The sequence below is a fragment of the Elephantulus edwardii genome, unplaced genomic scaffold, assembly GCF_000299155.1.
Source record: "Elephantulus edwardii isolate Elephantulus edwardi_28Jun2011 unplaced genomic scaffold, EleEdw1.0 scaffold00142, whole genome shotgun sequence".
Lineage (NCBI taxonomy): Eukaryota > Metazoa > Chordata > Mammalia > Macroscelidea > Macroscelididae > Elephantulus > Elephantulus edwardii.
In genome coordinates this window covers 1,819,908-1,829,293 of record NW_006399892.1, presented here as the reverse complement: position 1 = coordinate 1,829,293, position 9,386 = coordinate 1,819,908, and positions in this window count along the sequence as shown.

Here is a 9,386-nt window from a genome sequence, read left to right as displayed (position 1 = left end):
GCTGCATCTGCTTATCTAAACATAACCATTGATAGCTGGTCCTGGGCTTTATTTTATGCCAATGCCTTTCCTGCAACTTGAACTTCTTCCTTCATTAACATTGATTATTAATGTTTTTATCATATGTTACTTCCAGAAATGGTTCTGTCAGTCAATTCTTAAGTGACAGTGTGTATTACCTGCATCTTCTTTTGATGCTTTGAGAGCCATTCAAGATTTTGGCCATAGTATCTCTCAGTATTGCTCCTTGAGGCTTGAATTTGTTTTTAGATCTTTTTGCTTGAGAGGAATTAAATGAATTCCCCCTTTTTATTTTCAATCTCCGGCTGTTTGCATCTTTTATTATAGTGTTTCTCTTTATCTTCTTCCTTATATCTTTTTAATTTAGTATTTCTTTCCTTTGAGCTTCTTTATGCTGTTGTTGTTGTTGTTGATTGCCATCAAGTCAAGCATGATTAAAAGTTACCCTATCACTTGTTATGCATCAGAGAGGTGGACAATGACTAGGGAGTATAGAAGGAGAATTGATGCCTTTGAGCCATGGTGCTGGAGAAGAGTATTGAGTATACCGTGGACTGCTAGGAAAACAAACAGATTCATCTGGGAGAGGGTTAAACCTGGCTGCTCCTTGGAAGCAAGGATTCTGAGGCTCCGTCTAACATACTTTCGACATATAAGGAGGGAGAGGTTCTTGGAGAAGAGCATCATGCTTGGTAGGGTGGAGAGACAACGCAGGAGGGGAAGGCCCTTTATGAGGTGGATTGATTCAGTGACTGGAATAATTGGGATGGGTGTATCGGAGATAGTGTTATTGGCACAGGACAGAGCAGAGTTTATGGCTTTTGTACACAGGGTCACTATGAGTCACAAGTGACTCAACGGCACATAACAACAACAACAATATGAACAAACGATTTGAAGCCTTTATATAACTATCATGTCTCAAAGTTCATATATTTTCCAGCGGCATGTTGTTTAGGAAGTGGATGCTGCTCCGGCTTCCAATCTTTACACTAAAGTGTAATATTTTGAGTCTCTATTGACATTTATTTGGGGCCTTTCTTTTGCCCCCAAAGAAAGGTACTTATAATGACCTTTTCCTTTCTTCATGGATGACAACCCTGATATCATTTCACAGCTCTTAAGGATTACATTTCTGTAGAAATAAAACCAAATTTCTCACCATTGGGCAAATAGGCAACAACATGATGAAAGGGATGGATTGAACTTATCAATGATGTCACCCTGGTTACATCCGCAAGCAATATCCTCGGTACCAAGGGTCAAGGAAACGTAAGTTGTGTTGCCTTGGAAAAAATCTGCCCTCCAGCACCTCTTCAAAGTGCTAAGGAATAATGACGTCAGTTTAAAAACAAAGATGAACCTGATTCAAATCACGTACTTTTCAATTACTTGCTATGTATCTAAAAGTTGGACAAAGACTAAGGATGACTGGAGAAGAATTCATGCCTTAGGTACTGTGGTGCTAGAGCACTGACTACTCCATGGACTTTTAAAAGAACAAGCAAATGTGTCTTGGAGAAAGTTCAACAACAAAGGCAAGGAGGGTCAAGCTTCATCTCACATATTTTGAATATATAAAACTATATTTTATATTTTATAGGATATTTCTATTTATAGGATGTTTTATATCCTAACAAGGAGGAACTGTTGTTATGTGCCATCGAGTTATTTGAGTCTCATAGCAACCCTGGGTATAATAGCCCTGAAACCTGCTCTATCCTGTGCCAACTTTACTCTCTCTGGCACACCTACCCTTATTACCCCAGCCACCGAATCAATCCATCTCATCAAGAGTCCTTTCTCTCTTGCACAATCCCTCTACCCTTCCAAGCATGATGTCCCCTTCCAAAGACTGGTCGCCCCTTGCAACATGCCCAAAGCATGTCAGACTAAGCCTCAGAATCCATGACTCCAAGGAGCAGCCTGGTTTCACACTCTGTAGGATGGATTTGTTCATTCTTCTAGCAGTATATTCAAAGCTCTTCTCCAACACTAAAGGTCAAACACATCAATTCTCTTTCTATCATACTTAGTCATTGTCCAGTTATCTTATGCATAGTAAGCAATTTCAAAGACTATGGCCTGGATCTGGTGTACCTCAGTCTCCAGACTGATGTTGTTGTTCTTCAGTACTCTACGGAGGTCTCCGACAACCAACTTTTTCACTGCAATTTGTCCTGCGATGTCCTGACTGCTGATACCAAGAGTGTTGATTGTGGAGCCAGGCAAACTAACGCTGTTCATAATTTCAATCTCTTCGCCATCTATCATGATTCTTCCAATTGGCCTAGTGGTGAGAATCTTTGGGGGTTTTGTTTGTTTATTTGAGCTTTTTGTTTATTTTGTATTATGTTAAGCTTCAACCATATTGAAGTTTGCAGTCCTTGACCTTCTGCAGCAAGTACTTCAGGTTCTCCTCAGTTCCAAAAAGAAGAGTTGTGTCATCTGCATAACACAGGTCATTAATGAATCTTCCTCCAATACTGATGCCACATCCCTCCTCATACAGCCCTGTCTCCTAGATGATCTGTTCTACATATAAATTGGAAAGCAATGGAGAAAACTAGTTCTTAGAAAAGGACATGCTTGAAAAGTGGAGTATAAGTAAAAGGGAGGATGATCTATATCTATATATGATCATCTATAAGATGCATTGAATTAACATAATGACTGTAACAACAGGCTTACACATATCAGAGAAGACAATAATGACATAGGATAGAGAAGAGTTCACAGCAGCTGTTCCATAGTGTCACTATGAATCATACCGGACTCAATGACTCCTAAAAACGTCAATAATATGTTCTATACATTCTTATTAGTGTGAATAAATTGAAAAGAAAATGACTTAGATAGGGTACTTCTAAACTTTTGAAGTAACGTCTTTCCTCTTTAACACTTTAAAAGTGTTCAAAGAAGATTAGGACAATCTATCATTTGATGACATAAAATCTAATACATCATTTCTTGACTACTACTTCTACAGGTATTTATTATGGAAAATCATCAACATCTTCAGTATTTCCTATGTTTTCCAAGATGTTGCTACCTGATCCAGTTCTCAGGATTTTGTAGCTTTTTGTTTGTTTTCTTTTGTTGAGTTATAATCTATATATTAAGCTGTAGTCTTTGTTCGCCATCAGTATTTATTCAAGCCTTTATAGCTTTCAGCTAGGAAAATTGTATCATGTTTTATCATAGGTTGATACTGAGTTATTCTAAAATGCTTATCCAGTACTTTTCTTTATTAGGTAGTGTGCCACAGATTATTTGCTTCAGGCCATGGACTTTACAACTGCTTGCAATGTATCAGAGAGCTACACAATGACTAAGTATGATGAAAGAAGAATAAATGTGTTTGAGTTGTGGTGCTGGAGAAGAGTCTTGAACATACTAGGGATCACCAAGAAAACAAATAGCTTTGTGTTGGAAAGAGTCAAACCAAATTTCTCCTTGGAGGCTAGGATTTTGAAGCTCCGTCTTGCACACTTTGGGCACATGGCAGGACATCATGCTTGAAAGAATGAAGGGAGAGTGCAGGAGAAGACCCCGAATGATATGATTGAAACATTAACTGGGGCAATGGGGATAAATGTGTTGGAGTCCTTGAGACTGGTTCAGAACAGGCCAGTCTTTAATGCTGTTGAGCATAGTATTCCTCTTAACTTCAGACAACTCAATGACACATAACAACAACAACAAACAGAATAAGTACAACAAAAGAAGTTATGTCTCTGCTGCATACTTTTCTTGACTTTGAGTTTTTCAGTATTCCCTTGTTCTGTTTGATCCATAGTTTCTTTGGCTTTGTATAAATTCTGCAGGAAAATAATTTAATATTTTGAAATTTCTGCTCTCTACAATCTATATATAATTTCTTAGGATTGTTGTTTGTTGTTGTTATGTGCCTTCGAGTCCCTTGCGCCTCATAGTGACACTATGTACAAGAGCTCTAAATGCCGTTCTATTCTGTGCCAACCTCACCATCTCAAATACACTCATTCCCACCACTCCAGTCACAGAATCGATCCATCTGATCAAAGGTCTTCCTCTCCTTCGCTGTCCCTCCACTCTCCCAAACATGATGTCCCTCTCCAAGGACCAGTCCCTCCTTGCAACATGTCCAAGGTATGTCAGATGAAGCTTCAGAATCCTTGACTCCAAGGAGGATTCTGGCTTCACCCTCTCCAGGACAAACATGTTTGTTCTCCTAGAAGTCCATGGTACATTCAACACTCTTCTCCAGCACCACAGCTCAAAGGCCTCAATTCTCTTTCTATCATCCCTATTCACTGTCCAACTCTCTGGTGCATAGCACATAATGGTGAAGACTATAGTCCAGATCAGGCACACCTTAGTCTCCAGCTTGATGATGTTGCTCTTCAGTACCCTTGAGAGGTCCCTCACAGCTGACTTTCCCAATGCAATTCATCTCAGGATTTCCTGGCTGCTGTTATCAAGAATGTTGACTGTAGAGCCAAGTAAACTAAAACTGGTAACTATCTCAATCTCTTCACCATCCATCCTGATGCTGCCAATTGGCCCACTGGTGAGAATCGTTGCTTTCTTGATGTTGAGCTTCAATCCATATAGGAGGCTGCAATCCTTGGCCTTCTGTAGTAAGCAAGCACTTTAGGTCCTCCTCAGTTTCAACGAGCAGCGTTGTGTCATCTATATAACGCAGGTTGCTGATGACTCTTCCACCAATCCTGATGCCACATTCCTCCTTATACAGCCCAGCATTTCAGATGATCTGTTCTGCATACAGATTGAAAAGGTATGGAGACAGAATACATCCTTGATGGACCCCCTTCTTGATTTTGAACCATGTAGAGTCTCCTTGCTCTGTTCTGACGACTGCCTCTTGGTCCAAGTATAGGTTTCACATTGTTGTTGTTGTTATGTGCCGTCGAGTCGTTTGTGACTCATAGCGACCCTATGCACAACAGCCCTAAACCCTGCTCTATCCTGCGCCAACCGCACTGCCTCTGACACACCCATCCCGATTGCCCCAGTTACCGAATCAATCCACCTCATAGAGGGTCTGCCCCTCCTGCGCTGTGCCTCCACTCTGCCCAGCATGATGTCCCTCTCCAAAGACCTGTCTTTATCTCAAATACTTTTGACATGTTTCTAGGAAAGAGATATCATTCTTGGAAAGGATGAAAAAAGAGAGAATGAGAGAAAAATCCTTTATGAGATGAATTGACCACTGACTGCAGCAATAGGCTCAAATATGTAAGAGATTTTGAGGATAACACAGAACAAGAAAGGGTTCATATCTATTGCTCAAGAGCCACTATGAGTTGGACTCAACTTGACAGCCCCTAACAAGAACAAATATACTTTTAAGTATGCATACATATATTGCAAGGAAATTATTTACACAATTGTTTAAAAATAGTACATAAAAAAGAAGACAATACTTATTCTCATCAACTTAGAACTGACTTATGGATAATCCTCTAGTGAGGTTTTGTTTTATTTCATTTTTTCTTTTTTTCTATTTTTTTAAATTTTATTTTTTTAATAATTTTAATGAACATTTACAGAGAATTTAGATTTCCATTCATTCATTGCTGCACTTCTCTCCCCACCCAGCCCTCTCGCCCCGCCCCCCCAGTTCACTCCTCTCTTTCAGAAGTGAAAGAAAGACTCCCTCCCTGGTACACAATTCCCCCGCACCCCTCCCACCACCCCAAGTACATTCCACTATGCAACCTTATTTGTGGACGCTTGTGATAACCATAATACCCTATCATACATTGCTTTTATTCAGCCCCTCATCTGTTTGAGTGCAGTATACACAATTTATCCAGTTTTTCTCAGGCTTATCCTCACCCTGATATCAGTCCCATTTTACAGCAGTGGCACCATGCAATATTTGTCCTTTTGCAACTATTTCACTCAGCATAATGTCCTCAAGGCTCACCCATTTTGAATAATATTGAATGAGTTCCTTGTTTTTCAATGCAGCATAGTATTCCATTGTGTGAATATACCACAGCTTCTCTACCCATTCGTTTGTTGATGGGCACCTGGGTTGTTTCCAACTCCTAACTATTGTGAACAGAGCTGCGATAAACATGGGTGTGCATATATCTGCTTGGATGTCAGTTATGGTCTCTTTGGGATATATTCCCAGTAGTGGAATTCCTGGGTTAAATGGTATCTCTATTTGCAACTTTTTGAGAAAGCGCCATACTGCCTTCCACAGTGGTTGCACCACTCTAGTGAGTTTTTATAGGACAAACATCACACAGGAGAAGAGTTCCCATCTTTCTCACAATGGGAACTGGTTGCTATGAATGCCATTAGAGGTAACATCTTTGAGTCAGCAGCACAGACGTTATCAATGTGTCTGGTAACCCATAGCAGAGGATAAAGACTTCTGTAACTCAAGAATTTGCAAAAGTGATGAATTCAAGATGTTTAGGCTGAAGAGTTCTGCAGGTTTATGTGCCAAGAACTATATATTAATCTGTTTACTACAAGATTGATTGGTCCGAAGAGAGGAAAATGTCCACAGAGACACCTTTTATATACTCGGGGGAAAAAACCCCACATACTCGCTCAATGAAAGGCCTCTTTCTACAGATTTGCTGTTAACATTATTTCACAAAATGGAACCCAATAAATTATGCAAAAACTATTGCTAAGCAACTAAGAATCAAGTAGAACCTAATCAAGTTAACCTGTAACATTAATCACCACACTAGGTAGTAATCAAATATTTTGTTATAATAAAAACTTTATTAGTAGAATTAAATAAGTCAAGACATTTTTCTTAGAGGGAGAGATAGCACAGATGAGTAAAGATAACATTTTCTCAATGCCAAGTCAACTTTGCGTTGAGAATCCATAGAGAATTTAGAGGTAACTGAAGTCAATAGCAAGTTCCCATATATAGAATCTGTAAATTGGGTCCTGGCTCTCCTTAGCAAACAAAGAAAGTACACACAAGCTATAAGCTGAAATGAAAGGTCTTAAACAACCCCAACTGTAGTTTTATCATGGCACAGTGTTCTATTTCTTTTTAGACCTCAGCCACAGAAATTAGTGCCATGGTTCATAGAATGCATATAGTAATCTGGCAATTCTCAAGACTGATTATGCCTAATTTTTACTGCAGATGAATTAAATTTCTCTAGAAATATACATAGATCAACAGGAAAGTTAATTCTAATGGAAAAACTCAAGATTATTTAATTTGTTTTAGCCTTTAGTCTTTAAGTACCCTATACATATAAGAAGGATGAAAGTCACACAAGTGTCAAGTTCATAGGGTCACTATGAGCAGCCTAAAACACGACGGCACTTAACAACATAGAAAGAGACCAGTTGGTCTAGTGGACTGAAAGCGATACTACGAAAACACAGGTGGGTGACTCTAATCTGCTGCCCTTAGGCCTGTTTTTCATTGTTTTTGGTCAAACATTCTTCTAGGTCATATAGCCCTGGTGTGTCCAGTTGCCGTAGAGAGGTAACTTGTGGTTACTCTGAATCTGAACACTGTAACACTGATGTGTCAAATGTGATAATGGATACATAGCGGTCTGTGCTGGGTGGAGTTCCCCGATTAAAACAAGCTTGGAAGCAGGAGTAGTTTACCTCTGTAAACCCTATGAACCTGGAGAAAGGATGAAAGCCTCTCCTACCGCCAATGATTTTGAGCATTTCTTCATATGTCTGTCTGTTAACTATTCGAATATCTTGCTCTGTGTGGACTTTCGTTCATAGGGTTGCTACAACTTGACGGTGATTAAAAATGACAACAACAACAATGCATATGAGATGGGTAATTGGGGAACTAACTGGGTAGAATAGGAAGAAAGGAGTTTGCTAAATTAAAATCTGCTTGAGGTTTGTATATAATTAGTAAACACACCTACTTTGTCCATATACTTACACACATACTCAAGCATTGCATAATCATATTTTTTTCTTATATTGACAATATTGAGTGCGTGCTAAGTATTGTGACTTCTATTCTGATTCATGTTAGAAAAAAACTGAGCTTAAATTTGAATTTATTACATTTTCTCTTTGGCCAGGTTCCAACTCCATGAAATTATTGCATGCTCATTTCAACCCTTTAAAAATATTATTTTAGTGCTCGCTTCGGCAGCACATGTACTAAAATTGCAACGATACAGAGAAAATTAGCATGGCCCCTGCACAAGGATGACACGCAAATTCGTGAAGCGTTCCATATTTTTAAATATAAGGAAGAAACAATTGAGAAGATGCAGGAGTAAAATATTAACACAACTTCATTAAAAACTGAAAATGTAAAAAAATATTATTTTAGTGGAAGTTAAATTGGCATATAATAAATTATGGCTAACATTAAGAAAATGAGAATCCCAGAACAACTAATTTTACTCTTGCAAAACCTATACCTAGAACAACAAGCAGTCGTTTAAACAGAAAAAGTTCACACTGTATGGCTTAAAATCAAGATAGGTACACGTGAAGAATGACTGTATCCTTTCTCTATATGTATTCAATCTATAAGCTGAGAAAATAATTTGAGAAGATGGATAATGTGACTTCAGGATTGGAAGAAGAACCATTAACATCCTGTGCTAAGCAGAAGACATAACCTTGCTTGCCGAAAGGAAAGAGGAGTTGAGCACTCATTGAAGAAGGTCAACTACTTACAAAGACTACAATACTTCAATAAGTATTACATGACAATATTAAGGAAATAAAAATCTTTATCACTGAATCAATATGCAACATCATGAGAAATAGAGAAAAGATTGTGAAGTAGTTGACAATTTCATTTTAGTTGGATCTACTTGACTGCCACGGTAATAGCTGGCAAGAAATCAAAAGATATGGGGCTTTAAGGAAATCAACCATCTAGGACATCTCCAAAATGATAAATAGCAATGATGTTGGTTTAAACACTAAGTGTCACTTCTTCCAAGCCACAGATTTTCAACTACTTATGCATCTGAAAGTTGAAAAGAGAACAGAAAAATAATCAATGCCTTTAAATTGTGATTTTAGGGAAAAGTATTGAATATCCCTTAGACTGCCAAAAGAATGAACAAGTCTGACTTGGAGGAAGTACAACATGGTGCTGCTTATTGGAGGCAGGATTGATGAAACTTGTCACATATACTTTGGAAATATTTTTAAAAGGAGGAATTCTTTAGAAAAAGACCTCATACTGAGAATAGCGGAAAATCAGAGAAAGAGAGGAAGACTCTTAGAAGATAGACTGGCACAATGACTCTACAATAGGCTCAAGTATATCAGGCATCTGAGGATGATGCAAGATTGGGTAAGATTCACATCATTGGGAGTCATAGACCCGTCAAAAGGGACTAAAAAACCCTGATCATTTATTA